The sequence below is a fragment of the Taudactylus pleione genome, unplaced genomic scaffold (genome assembly GCF_031769625.1).
Source record: "Taudactylus pleione unplaced genomic scaffold, aTauple2 ptg000333l, whole genome shotgun sequence".
Taxonomy (NCBI): domain Eukaryota; kingdom Metazoa; phylum Chordata; class Amphibia; order Anura; family Myobatrachidae; genus Taudactylus; species Taudactylus pleione.
In genome coordinates this window covers 6,460,304-6,475,460 of record NW_028284734.1, presented here as the reverse complement: position 1 = coordinate 6,475,460, position 15,157 = coordinate 6,460,304, and the positions used below count along the sequence as shown (strand labels likewise).

The window sequence follows — 15,157 nt, the reverse complement described above, 5'->3', positions numbered from 1 at the left end:
TAGTCCATGTCGACCATTTAACAGTCGACCTTTTGACTCTGTCTACCTATTGCTTGTCGACCATTTGGTGTCGATCTTTTGACTGTCTCTCTTAATACTGTAGATCTTTCAATCTAATCCCCTGCATTTTACCCTGCAAACTATTTTTTATGATAATGAGTTTTCAGGGAAATGTATTAAAAACATTGCAGGGTCAGGAGATCCAATAGAGGCACAATGGCATATGTAAACCATAGTTTCTGTGTGGCATAATATGAGCTGGGGGCACTACAATATGTTTAACACATTAGTGGTGATGGGAGTATTTACATAATATACTTTTTAATAACATCACCAGCATACTGACAATTGTATTGTTAGGGGCCCGCACAAGTTAGTTGCTCTGGGGCCCCCACAAACCTTAATCCAGCTCTGATTACACTGGGTCCAGGATTCAGTAAAATGTAGCCAGCATCTCTGAGAAAAAAAACAAACTGTGTTTTCTTGGTGAAGTTTGTTTGTGTAGGTCGGTGAGTTGGGCACCGGCAAGAAAACAGTGCATGAAACAAGTCTGGTGAGGAGGGAGTAGTAAAGGAGTTATAACGATGGGGGAGGGAGAAAGAGGTGGCTAGACAAGCCCGGCGACAGGGGGCATCCAGGGGTACAACTGTATTGGGCCCCGAAGTCCTAGGGGCCCCCGAAGTGTGCTGCTGCCTGCACTGCTGCTGTAGTGATCAGCAGGGTGCAGGCATGTACGGGACACCTGCTGATCACTGTAGCAGCAAGTGCAGTGGGGACCGGGGGGAGGTCAGGGTTAGGCACTAGGGGGAGAGGTCAGGGTTAGGCACCACTAAGGGAGGGTTACGGAGGAGAGGGGGAGGGTTAGGGTACTTACCACCCTTGCCGGGATCTTCATGGATTGGGATGCTGCTGTCGGGATGAACCGCTATTGAGCCACCAGTATTTCATACCAAACCCCTCTGGTCTGTTTTATGTACTTATTAGTCCTATGATCAGTAAACATCTTTATTCCCCACCTCTGCAAACATGAGCCAGTGCAAAAATGGTCACTAACAGGAATGATGCCTTTGGATACAGTAGCATTAACTTCAATGGCTTCACGTGAGTGGGTGAGCAAATATACATCGTTTATTGGGATGCTTTTGGCATTTGTAATCGACAGGCTAAATTTACTAAGCAGGCTCTTTTCAAAGCAACTGCACCTGCAACGCTGGATTTAAAGGGGCAATAATATTACATTCAAAACACGCCTGCTTTTGTATGTAAAATTATTTCCCCTTTAAATTCACTGGGCGAAACCACCGGAGACCCGGCGGCTTTGAAAAGCGTCTCTTAGTAAATTTAGCCCATATATCTTGCATTTGTTTTACTTTCTGGGCAAAGAGACCATCTCGGCTCCTTCAAGTGATATCAAAGCCTAGTTAGGTAATGACCCCCCTGCTGACACAGGAGACACAGTATTATTACTTTTTATTATTATTTTCCCAAACCCACCATTGTATGCACCAATAAACCCAGAATAATGAATAAACTAAAAGAAATAACCTCAAACAAATTTGATGTTAACACATAGCACAAAGTTTTTGCGCTTATTTTATTGAAGACAATAAGGTGTAAAAAGTCTTTAAAGATTTAAAAAGATGTTTATGTAGTTGGCCCACGCAGGTGTAAAGCAACGAGGAAAGGGTAGTCCACACTCTGGACGGGGACTGCGCTGAAATACACTGTCAATGCAGCTTTTCCGTTGTTCTCTGAGAAGAGCGCAGTGGTCTGGCTGTTTACGCAGTATATGGTGTTATCCAGTGCAGTACATCTGAATGGAACCTCGCTGCCTGGGAAAGATGTTCTGTACTGCGACCACTTCTTGGTGGCGGTATTGTACCGGATAATACTGACGCAGTCCTTGCCAAAGTTAAATCTGTAAAGGTTGTGCCCGATTGCCACCATGTCGCAGGAGCGTCCCCAGCAGGCTTTATAAGGACGTTCTTTCCACCTGTCACTGCTGGGTTTGTAGTAGAAGAGGCAGTAATACGAATTTCCCCGTGATGTAAATCTTCCGTCCACAGACGGCAGCTTCATGCTCCACTGGGAACGAGTCTTTAGGAAGGGGAACCACGAGGGTCCAGGTGTCTGATCTTGGATTGTATCTTTCCGCAGTGTGCAGACCCTTTCCTACAAATGGCGTACAGGCAGCCGTCAAGTGGTATGAGCTTCAGGTAGCACCTTGCTGTTATCATTGGTGCCAGTCTGCTCCAGTTGCCAGTCAGAGGGTTATAGCACATTAATGTGCTGGTGGAAACCAAGCTCTCTTTGGTCTTTCTGAGGCTTCCTGCAATGAATAGGTAGTTAAGCATGGAGCATATGCTGCATCCTACCAGACAGGCCTCCTCAGGGATAGTTATCACCATTTTCCAGCAGTTTCTTTGCATGTTAAGCGAGAGAAGTTGTGCTCCACACTGAGGGTGCTCAGCCTCCGCTGAACTCCCGAAGTTTGTATTCCAGTCACATATGCTCCTGGCCTCAACTTTGCACAGGGACAATGTTCCTGTAATTCTCAGTTGGAGAGTCCGCTTTTTCTCCCAGCCAGTCAAATGCCCATAAATGGCAGAGTCCTTCAGCACACTGAGGTAGTTGTCATTCATTAGGTTGTACAGTGCGTGAAGTAGTCCGGGTACACGGTTCTTCCTTGCCAACTGTAAAAGCGGCAGGCAGCTCCCCAGCGTTAGCTGAAACCTCTCTGCTGAGTCTCTGTACTGAAGGTGCTTAGGAATGGAGATGGAAGTTCCTCCTTCGACTCTCTCAGCTGCCCAGCTCAGCACAGTTGGGCGTCTTCCAGAGTGGCTTCCCAGCATGATGATCCTGGCTGGTGGTCTGGATTCTCAGCCATAGAAGAGACGCTTTTTCTCTTCGAGGTGGAGATGTCATTGCCCATTACCGCACACGGTAGTTTTATAGTATTGGATGATAATGAAGTATCTTCATCCTGTCTATGACATATAATGGAGTCACAACATGTTAAATTACTTTGCAGATGTTGCTCAAAACATGTCATGCTGGAACTTGTACATGTCGTATCCGTAACAGTCTCTGCTGCAGGTCCAGTTGGTGGAAATAAGGTGTCGACTGTCAGTTCTCTGCTGTCTTCCTGGACAAGATCATTAGATTCAGCACTGCAAGATGTTTCTACAGAACTATCTGAGAGTCCTGACAGCTGACAGACATATGGCAGAACTGACGACTTTATGCCAACATCATCACTGACCTGTGGTTCTTTGACGTTCTCTTCTGGCACTTCATCAGGTTCTTTAGGACTATCCCTTGGGGACTGTCCATCCTGGATTAAGTCCTGGTTTCTCTGTAAACCAGCTTCATTATCCTCAGCTTCTTCCTTCTGGCTGTAACAAGAAAGATACCAATGGATGGCTGCACTTACGCCTGCAACCACAACAAATACTCCCAGGGCATGACCAAAAGCTCGGATGCCTGGGCCTGAGACCCAGACGCTGACACTCATTGCCGTAGGTATCTGTATCACATGATGACAGGTCGGTACAGGTCGCAGACAATGGAAGATGCAATCTGAGTCTTTCCTCCAGGTGAGTGGAAAGAAAAACAGCTTGTATTAAAAAGACACTTGCTTTTATCAGCTAGGTGTGAGTGATGTCATAATGACTAACTAGTGATGTCACAGGGACCTGCCAAGTCCCTGTCAGCCTGGACAGTGCACCCAGCTTGTATACCTGGGACCTGCTAACTCAATAAAATATATTTTTTAAACAGCTTTACCCCATTTTTTGTAGCGTAACGTATTTCAGTAATTGCTTCATTTAATTTTACCAACTGATATCCTTTCTGCCTGTAACATTATTGTGATCGTTTGTGGGTGATTATTGTACATATATATTTTTAAACTATATTCCTGTTTAGCAGTCCTGCATATCTGCGATAATTTTTTAAACAGAATTCACATTTCTCTAACACTAATTCTGTTGCATGTACCGGTGTGAGATCTCTTATACTTAACCCATTGCCTTGAAAGCTTGGAACGTCAGAAATTAAGGGTGTGCACCGGCCACTTTTCGTGTTTTGTGTTTTGGTTTTGGATCTGGATCTTTCTTCGTGTTTTGAATCTGGATTGGTTTTGCCAAAACCACCCTTCCGTGTTTTGGGTTCTGGGTTTTGTGTTTTGGATCTGTATTTTTAAAAAAAAAGCATAAAAACAGCTAAAATCACAGAATTTGTGGGTTTTTCTGCTCCTATGCTATTATTAACCTCAATAACCTTAATTTCCACTCATTTCCAGTCTATTCTGAACACTGAACACCTCACAATAGTGTTTTTATGTCCAAAAGGTTGCACCGAGGTAGCTGGATGACTATACTAAGTGACACGAGTGGGCGGCACAAACATGTGGCCCATCTAGGAGTGACACTGCAGTGGCAGACAGGATGGCAGTTTGAAAAACTAGGCCCCAAACAGTACATAATACAAAGAAAAAAAAGAGGTGCAAGATGGAATTGTCCTTGGGCCCTCCCACCAACCCTTATGTTGTATAAACAGGACATGCACACTTTAACAAACCAATCATTTCAGTGCCAAGGTCTGCCACACGACTGTGGCTGAAATGATTGATTCGTTTGGGCCCCCACAAAACAAGCTGGCAATTAATCTGTCCCTGCACAAACTGGCTCTACGGAGGCAAGATGTCATCCTCATCCTCCTCATTCACCGATTCCTCACCCTCTTCAGTGTTATGTACATCCTCATCCTCACAGAGTATTAATTCGTCCCCGCTGGAATCCACCACCACAGGTCCCTCACACGTTCTGGAGGGTGGTCTTCCTGGAAGAGTTGATAATTAATTTTTATGAACATCATCTTCTCCACATTTTGTTGAAGCAACCTCCTACGCCTTTCGCTGACAAGGTTCCCGGCTGCACTAAACACTCTTTCGGAGTACACACTGGAGGGGGAGCAACTCAGGTAAAATAGAGCCAGTTTGTACAGGGGCCTCCAAATTACCTCTTTTTCCTGCCAGTACAGGTACGGACTGTCTGACATGCCTACTTGGATGCTGTGACCGATGTAATCCTTTAACAGACAGACGCACGCTTGTCGCTGCTGCTTTGAGGATGCAGGTGCGGCTACAACCCACACAATTCACAAAGACAGAAAAAAAAAGAATTTTTTTTTTTTTGTGGAGCGCACTTTGAGGGTTACACCACCCTTTAACAGACAGACGCACGCTTGTCACTGCTGCTTTGAGGATGCAGGTGCGGCTACTGCGCATACATTTCACACACAAACACAGAAAAAAAGATTATTTTTTTTTGGTTGGGGCCCACTTTGGGGGTTACACCACCCTTTAATAGACAGACGCACGCTTGTCGCTGCGGCTTTGCAGGTGCAGCTACAGCCCACACAATTCACAAACACAGAAAAAATATTTATTTTTTTTGCACTTGGGGGGAGCACCCCTGATGGACAGAGCACCCCCTGGACAACACTATAGCACCCCTTTAGGACTGGGACACTGCACAGGACTTTGGAGTGGACACAGCCCCTATGGACAACTGATTGAACAACACAGTCCAGCCAGCCCCTATGGACTTTGGAGGGGTGGACACAGCCCCTATGGACAACAGCAGCACAGCACAACACAGCCAGCCCCTATGGACTTTGGAGGAGTGGACACAGCCCCTATGGACAACAGCAGCACATCACAGCACAACACTACACTGCACTACACTACACTACACAGCCCAGCCAGCCCTAACTCCCACCCTCCCTCTTCACTGTCCACAGCCGAGTGAGAAAATGGCGCTGACGCGGGTACCTTATATAGAATCCAAAACCCGAGAGACCCGGAAGGCGGGATGATGACGTTTTGCCTCGATTTCAGATCCGAGTCAGGTGTGAAAAGTCGAGCCTGACACGGATCGGCCTCGGATTGGGGGGGCTCGGATTTCAGAAATCCGAACCCGCTCACCCCTTGTGCGTCATCTTACATGGACGAACATCATCATTCCTGGTCTTTTGTCCAGGAATGATGATGTTCGTCCATGTAAGATGACGTTTTGCCTCGTTCTGAGTTCCGTTTTTTTGGAGGGAAAAATCCGAACTCCACGTGCAAACTCGAACCTATCCGAGCCTGCACATCCCTAATATATATATATATATATATATATATATATATATATATATATTGCAAGTATACCAGGTGATAAGCGACTGACGTATAATAGTGCAATTCAATGTGAGGTGTGCAATTTATCTGGCAAACATGCTACACAAAACATATGTTGAAAATAAATATATATAACACAATTTAATAATTAAAATAAATAAATGATACAAACATACATGAATTCTTTTTGATTAAGCACAAGATGTGCAGATAAGTAGATTGTCACAAAGTGCAAAAAGTGCTAATAAATATTAAGATGATGTTATATGGAATTCATACATTTACATAGATCTAAAAACAGATGGAATTCATATATTTATAATAGCCAAAAACACAGAGGAATCAATATGTAAAAACAATTAAAACTAATTCTAAAAAAGAATTGTTTTTAAAAAGTATAAGAAGTTTCTTTGGAATATAATGCTTATCTGTATTAGTTCATTCAGGCAAAGGCAGGTAACCCAACGCATTTCATCCACTTGGGGACTTTATATATATACTTATGCAAAGGAGCTAATACCAGTCCCTATGTTGCTTAGGTTAAGCCTGCGGAGTCAAGCCAGCACCTAGAGATGAGAGGATCCGGTGCATGGCGAGCTGAGGAAAAGACACACAAGCAGAGATTCTGCAGCGGGCATTTATAGAGTAAGGTAAGTGTGGGACATGGAGGGAAACTGTGGGGGCTCAGAGGTTCCCCAGAAAAACCACAAATAGTCATACCCCCCAACTGTCCCGCTTCTGGTGGGACAGTCCCGCTATTCAGGTACTGTCCCGCCATCCCACCCACGGGCCACAGTGTCCTGCGGTGGGGGGGAGTTGGGAGAAATCAATTTCACCGCTGTGCAGAGCATCGGTGAATAAATGCCATCTCTTCACTGTGTAGGGAGGGCAGACACAAGCAACTGGCCTGTTTCTGCCAGAGACTCTGGAATGGGGGGCCCCTAAAAGAATGGGCGTACCGGGTCCCATGATTTCTGTTGCCGGGCCTGCGGCTAGACGTCAAGTGCATTTAAAGACAAAATGGAACCAATGTGTACATATCTGTGTACATATATCTGGGCTCCATTCACCCTGAAAAGAGCTCTGGTGCATGTGCATTAGATAACAAAGTCTCTAAAATGCATGCACCATATTTACTTCACTATTTTCAAAATATAGCACCAGAGCCATATTTATTAAGAAATGACTGGAATAATGGTGCTGTCGGGTAAGTAAAAGCTTGCAATGGGTGCATTGTGTATGGTATGGACTCCCTTTATGCTGAGAGAAGCGTAGTGATAGCGCGTACAAGAAAGAGAGAATTGAAGTGTGTGGTGTAGTGATGTGAGCGATATATGTGTAATAGCTGGATAGATCTTTAAAATACTCATATTTGTGGTGTGATGACACAGTGCACAGGCTCTCTCTGTGCTGCCCCCACCCTTAACCTGTGATATCATGCAAGAGGGCCAGTTGCAGAAGAAGTGTGGATGCTCCGAATGGCTCTATATACTGCAGGGTGCATGCCCGAAGGGTACAACGGATGCTCCGAGCAGCACTGAAGCTGCACTACTGGCTGCAGGGTATCATTCTATACACCGCTCATACACCCCTCCCTATATCTCTGTGATAACATTCAGTGCTATTGAGTCATTCACCAACAGGTAATGTGGGTATGCAGTTGGGAAACCGGCTGCCTTAATACCGACAGCCGGCTTCCCGGCTGCTTTATGCCGGCGTGGGATAAATGACCGGCATCTATATCTAGACGCTTGTCATTTACCCGACGCCGGGAGACCGGCACCCGGCATCCTGATTGAAGGGATGCAGGGCGCCGTGAGGGGACAGCTGCGGGGGGAGGGTTAGGTTTAGGGAACCCGGGGGGGACTTAGGGTTAGGCACCCCCCCGGAGGACTTAGGGTTAGGCACACCCCCGGGAGGGTTAGGGTCAGACTAGGGGAAGGGGGCTTAGGGTTAGGCACCCCCGGGGGGAGGTTAGGGTTAGGCACTCCCCCTGGGGACTTAGGTTTAGGCAGTGGGGAAGGGGGGGTTAGGGTTAGGCACTTAGAGGGGGGATTAGGGTTAGGCACTTGGGGGGGAGGTTAGGGTTAGGCACCCCTAAGGAGGGTTTGGGGGTTAGGTTAGTTTATACTTACCTTAGGGACGATCTGGGTTTACTGCGGTGTCGGGCTGTCGCTGCCGGGCTTCCATACCGATTCCGTAATGTGGTCAGTAAGGCTTAGAGCTAAGCTAATGTGCAGCTATCTCTAACTGCATGCCACAGGATTACTCAGAATGCATTTTGCACTCGGTGGTAAGTAAGGGATTATACCGAACAAAAACTATGATGGGTGGTCCAGTTTTCTAATGCAAAATTATTGGAGCTGTAAAATCTAAAAATTACACTTGTAAACCATATGAAAGCCTGACTGACAAGTAGTAATTAGACCTTTTCCAGTCATTAGACATAACTTTTTGCTTAATTTAATTATCAGGTTTGATTGTGGCAATGGTGTGTGTTCATTTGCTGTCTAGGGCAGAGGTTCCCAAACTCAGTCATCAAGGCACCCTAACGGTCCAGGTTTTAAGGATATCCATGTTTGATCACAGATGCTTAAATCAAAAGACTGAGGTACTAATAAGTCACCTGTGCCATTATTTAAAACCCGTTAGAGTGCCTTGAGGACTGAGTTTGGGAACCTCTGGTCTATGGCAACTGAGAAATGATATTGGACAACCATTACTTCCCCTAAATTATAGAGTTGGGGGTTCCTTCCTCAAATGTTTTCATCATGCAGTTGAACCTCAACTCAAATGACATGAGTAGCTCCAAAGAAACAGTAGGCACAGATAAAGGAGACGGGTACAAAGTACATAGTCCCAGGCGTGACACAAAAAATTATTTGCGCTGCAGAGGTGCATGGCTTCTTTATAGGACTGCATTCCCAAAGAGGTCTGGCCATACCTCAACATGCTTGGCCACGCAGGGCCGGATTTACCATTAGGCTTACCTAGGCGTCCGCCTAGGGCCCGAAGAGTTCCAAGGAGCCCGCAACAACCGCGACGGGGCCCCCTGAAATCCGGCACTGGAGAGAACCTGCTGCACTGGTTGAACTGCTGCTACAGTAGACACACAGGCAATATAGCAGCAGGACGGCTCCATTTCCTGCTCCTCACCTCAATCAGCTCCGCCCCCGTGATGTGTGCACTGCAGTGTGAACTGCTGCAGCCACAACGATTGCAGCTAGGCTCCTCCATTCCCCTTCCCCTGCAATGTAGCCAGCCCCCTACCCGCACCGTGTGCTGCTTATCTAACAAGCTCTGCTGTAGCCAGCAGCCAACGCCAACCTCCCCCCCAGTCACAGTGATAGCAGCAGCCACCCCCACCCCCCGCAGTGCAGCCCACCACAGTGTAGCAAGCTCCGTCCCCAGCAGCATGCGCATCTAGGCACCCCCGTCCAACCAAACTCCCCCGCAGCTATGGCCAGTGCCCCCCCCCCCCCGTAGTCACAGTGATAGTAGTTGCAGAACCACCCTGACAAGACCCCCCGGCACTGTAGCCAGCAGCATGTGCTGATCTAGGCAGCCCTCCTCCACCCTTTCCCAGTCACAGTGCAAGCCCTCCTCTCCCTCTCCGCAGTGTGCATTGCAGCCAGTCTCTACTGGGAACCGCAGGAAACTTTCACTCCCCTGACTAATATCACCCCACAAGTGAGCTCCATGGGGTGATTGTGCTGGACACTGGTCTTCTGCATATGAAGACAACATGGCACTCTAGACTGGGTTAGTTTAACTTCTCATACAGTTAAATAACACACCTGTTCTTTACTGTATGTGTGTAAAACTATGTGTGTATATATAAAGACTATTACATATATATATATATATATATATACTGTGTGTGTGTATATATATATATATATATATATATATATATATATTAGGGGTGAGCGGGTTCGGATTTCTGAAATCCGAACCCCCCCGTGCCCCCCCGATCCGAGTCCGATCCGAGTCAGGCTCGACTTTTCCCGCCTGACTCGGATCTGAAATCGAGGCAAAACGTCATCATCCCGCCTTCCGAGTCTCGCGGGTTTTGGATCCTATATAAGGTACCCGCGTCGGCGCCATTTTCTCACTCGGATGTGGACAGTGAAGAGGGAGGGTGGGAGTTAGGGCTGTGTAGTGTAGTGTAGTGTAGTGTAGTGCTGCTGTTGTCCACTACTTCAAAGTCCATAGGGGCTGGCTGTGTTGTGCTGTGCTGCTGTTGTTAATAGGGGCTGTGTCCACTACTTCAAAGTCCATAGGGGCTGGCTGGACTGTGTTGTGCAGTCAGTTCTCCATAGGGGCTGTGTCCACTCCAAAGTCCTGTGCAGTGTCCCAGTCCTAAAGGGGTGCTGTAGTGTTGTCCAGGGGGTGCTCTGTCCATCAGGGGTGCTCCCCCCAAGTGCTAAAAAAATAATATATTTTCTGTGTTTGTGAATTGTGTGCCGGCTGGCTTGACCGTTAAAGGGTGCTGTAACCCCCAAAAGTACACTCCAATCCAAACCAAAAAAAAAAATATTTTCTGTGTTTGTGAATTGTGTGCGCAGTAGCCGCACGTGCATCAACAAAGTAGTGCCAAGCGTGCGCCTGTGTCATAAGTAAAGGGCCGGCTGGCTTGACCATTAAGGGTGCTGTAACCCCCGAAAGTACACTCCAGTCCAAACCAAAAAAAAAATTATTTTCTGTGTTTGTGAATTGTGTGCGCAGTAGCCGCACGTGCATCAACAAAGTAGTGCCAAGCGTGCGCCTGTGTCATAAGTAAAGGGCCGGCTGGCTTGACCGTTAAGGGTGCTGTAACCCCCGAAAGTACACTCCAGTCCAAACCAAAAAAAAAAATATTTTCTGTGTTTGTGAATTGTGTGCGCAGTAGCCACACGTGCATCAACAAAGTACTGCCAAGCGTGCGCCTGTGTCATAAGTAAAGGGCCGGCTGGCTTGACCGTTAAAGGGTGCTGTAACCCCCAAAGTACACTCCAGTCCAAACCAAAAAAAAAATTATTTTCCGTGTTTGTGAATTGTGTGCGCAGTAGCCGCACGTGCATCAACAAAGTAGTGCCAAGCGTGCGCCTGTGTCATAAGTAAAGGGCCGGCTGGCTTGACCGTTAAAGGGTGCTGTAACCCCCGAAAGTACACTCCAGTCCAAACCAAAAAAAAAATTATTTTCTGTGTTTGTGAATTGTGTGCGCAGTAGCCGCACGTGCATCAACAAAGTAGTGCCAAGCGTGCGCCTGTGTCATAAGTAAAGGGCCGGCTGGCTTGACCGTTAAAGGGTGCTGTAACCCCCAAAGTACACTCCAGTCCAAACCAAAAAAAAAATTATTTTCTGTGTTTGTGAATTGTGTGCGCAGTAGCCGCACGTGCATCAACAAAGTAGTGCCAAGCGTGCGCCTGTGTCATAAGTAAAGGGCCGGCTGGCTTGACCGTTAAAGGGTGCTGTAACCCCCGAAAGTACACTCCAGTCCAAACCAAAAAAAAAATTATTTTCTGTGTTTGTGAATTGTGTGCGCAGTAGCCGCATGTGCATCAACAAAGTAGTGCCAAGCGTGCGCCTGTGTCATAAGTAAAGGGCCGGCTGGCTTGACCGTTAAGGGTGCTGTAACCCCCGAAAGTACACTCCAGTCCAAACCAAAAAAATAATTATTTTCTGTGTTTGTGAATTGTGTGCGCAGTAGCCGCACGTGCATCAACAAAGTAGTGCCAAGCGTGCGCCTGTGTCATAAGTAAAGGGCCGGCTGGCTTGACCGTTAAGGGTGCTGTAACCCCCGAAAGTACACTCCAGTCCAAACCAAAAAAAAAATTATTTTCTGTGTTTGTGAATTGTGTGCGCAGTAGCCGCACGTGCATCAACAAAGTAGTGCCAAGCGTGCGCCTGTGTCATAAGTAAAGGGCCGGCTGGCTTGACCGTTAAAGGGTGCTGTAACCCCCGAAAGTACACTCCAGTCCAAACCAAAAAAAAAATAATTTTCTGTGTTTGTGAATTGTGTGCGCAGTAGCCGCACGTGCATCAACAAAGTAGTACCAAGCGTGCGCCTGTGTCATAAGTAAAGGGCCGGCTGGCTTGACCGTTAAGGGTGCTGTAACCCCCGAAAGTACACTCCAGTCCAAACCAAAAAAAAAATTATTTTCTGTGTTTGTGAATTGTGTGCGCAGTAGCCGCACGTGCATCAACAAAGTAGTGCCAAGCGTGCACCTGTGTCATAAGTAAAGGGCCGGCTGGCTTGACCGTTAAGGGTGCTGTAACCCCCGAAAGTACACTCCAGTCCAAACAAAAAAAAAATTATTTTCTGTGTTTGTGAATTGTGTGCGCAGTAGCCGCACGTGCATCAACAAAGTAGTGCCAAGCGTGCGCCTGTGTCATAAGTAAAGGGCCGGCTGGCTTGACCGTTAAAGGGTGCTGTAACCCCCAAAGTACACTCCAGTCAAAACCAAAAAAAAAATTATTTTCTGTGTTTAGCCGCACGTATATATCAAATCGATATAACTTAAATGGAGGACCAAACTTTCTCCGATAAAAATAAAATAGAGAAAGATCAAGAACCACTTCCTCCTAGTGCTGAAGCTGCTGCCACTAGTCATGACATAGACGATAACATGCCATCAACATCGTCTGCCAAGGCCGATGCCCAATGTCATAGTAGAGGGCACATACAATCCCAAATGGCAAAGTTCAGGAAAATGACCTTGAAAAAGACATTTAAATCAGCTGAAGAGAAACGTAAACTTGCCAATATGCCATTTACGACACGGAGTGGCAAGGAACGGCTAAGGTCGATCCCTAGTATGTTCATGACTAGTGGTTCAGCTTCACATGACGATGGAAGCCCTCCTCCCACTAAAAAAATCAAAAGAGTTAAGCTGGCAAAAGCACAGCGAAGAACTGTGCTTTCTAAGAAGATATCACAAATCCCCAAGGAGAGTCCAAGTGGTGGTGGTGGTTGCGATGCCTGACCTTCCCAGCACTGGACGGGAAGAGGTGGCTCTTTCCACCATTTGCACGCCCCCTGCAAGTGCTGAAAGGAGCACCCACAGTCCACTTGCTGATATGCAAATTGAAGATGTCACTGTTGAAGTACAACAGGATGAGGATACTGGTGTAGCTGGCGCTGAGGAGGAAGTTGGCGAGGAGGATTCTGATGGTGATGTGGTTTGTTTAAATCAGGCTCCGGGGGAGACAGTTGTTGTCCGTGGGATGAAAAAGCCCATCATGGTCATGCCTGGGCAGAAGACCAAACATTCCACCTCTTTGGTCTGGCAATATTTCTATCCAAATCCGGACAACAACTGTCTTGCCATATGTACCATATGTAAAGGTGAAATAAGTAGGGGTAGGGACGTCAACCACCAAGCAACATCCTCCCTTATACGGCACCTGCAGCGCGTTCATAAAAAGTTACTGTCAAGTTCAGAAACTTTGGCTAAGAGCGTAAGCAGTCCAGGGACACCTAAATCCCGTTGTCCTGTTGTATCCAAGCGCCTGCAAACCACACCGTCAACTCCCTCCTCGTCAATTTCCTCCTTAGTCAGGATCGGAAGTAGTCCTGCAGGCCATGTCACTGGCATGACTGACTCTCCTATCCGGGATTCCTCCGGAGGATCCTGCATTGCTACGCCTACTGCTGCCGCTGCTGCTGTTGCTGCTGCTGGGAGTCGTTCATCATCCCAGAGAGGAAGTAGGAACACCACTACTTTTACTAAACAATTGACCCTCCAACAGTCCTTAGCGAGGAGGATGAAGTACGACAGCAGTCATCCTGAAGCAAAACGTATAACTGAGGCCTTGACTGCTATGTTGGTGTTAGACGTGCGTCCGGTATCCGCCATTAGTGCAGTGGGATTTAGACAATTGATGGAGGTAGTGTGTCCCCGGTTCCAAATCCCGTCTAGATTCCACTTCACTAGGCAGGCGTTACCGAGACTGTACAGAAACGTCAGAAAAAGTGTCCTCAGTGTCCTGAAAAATGCCGTTGTACACAATGTCAACTTAACCACGGACATGTGGACAAGTGGAACAGGGCAGACTAAGGACTATATGACTGTGACAGCCCACTGGGTAGATGTATCACCTTATGCAGCAACAGCAGCAGCGTCACCAGTAGCAGCATCTCAGAAACGCCAGCTCGTTACAATGCAGGCTACGCTGTGTATCACCAGTTTCAGTAAGAGGCACACCGCCGACAACCTCTTAGAGAAACTGAGGGAAATCATCGCCCAGTGGCTTACCCCACTTAGACTCTCCTGGGGATTTGTGATATCTGACAACGCCACCAATATTGTGCGGGCATTACATCTGGGCAAATTCCAGCACGTCCCATGTTTTGCTCACACAATAAACTTGGTGGTGCAGAATTTTCTGAAAAGCGACAGGGGCGTGCAGGAGACGCTTTGGGTGGCCCGAAAAATTTCTGGCCACTTTCGCCATTCAGCGACTGCATGCCGAAGACTGGAGCGCCAGCAAACACTCTTGAACCTGCCCCGCCATCACCTGAAGCAAGAGGTTGTGACGCGGTGGAACTCAACCCTCTATATGCTTCAGAGGATGGAGGAGCAGCAAAAGGCCATACAAGCCTATACATCCACCTATGACATAGGCAAAGGAGGGGGTATGCACCTGACTCAAGCGCAGTGGAGAATGATTTCCGTGTTGTGCAAGGTTCTCCAGCCCTTCGAACTTGCCACACGTGAAGTCAGTTCAGACACAGCCAGCTTGAGTCAGGTCATTCCCCTCATCAGGCTTTTGCAGAAGCAGCTGGAGAAAGTGAAGGAGGAGCTAAGACGGAGCGATTCCGCTCGGCATGTGGGACTTGTGGATGAAGCCCTTCATTCGCTTTGCCATGATTCCAGGGTGGTCAATCTGTTGAAATCAGACCACTACATTTTGGCCACCATGCTTGATCCTAGGTTTAAAGCCTATGTGGTGTCTCTCTTTCCGGCCGACACAAGCCTGCAGAG

General features: G+C 47.2%; 1 pseudogene; it reads right to left on the bottom strand.

Moving 5' to 3' along the window:
- Positions 1 to 1,644: 1,644 nt before the first annotated feature.
- On the bottom strand, positions 1,645 to 2,852 carry LOC148509007 (kelch domain-containing protein 7B-like; annotated as a pseudogene).
- Positions 2,853 to 15,157: the final 12,305 nt, after the last annotated feature.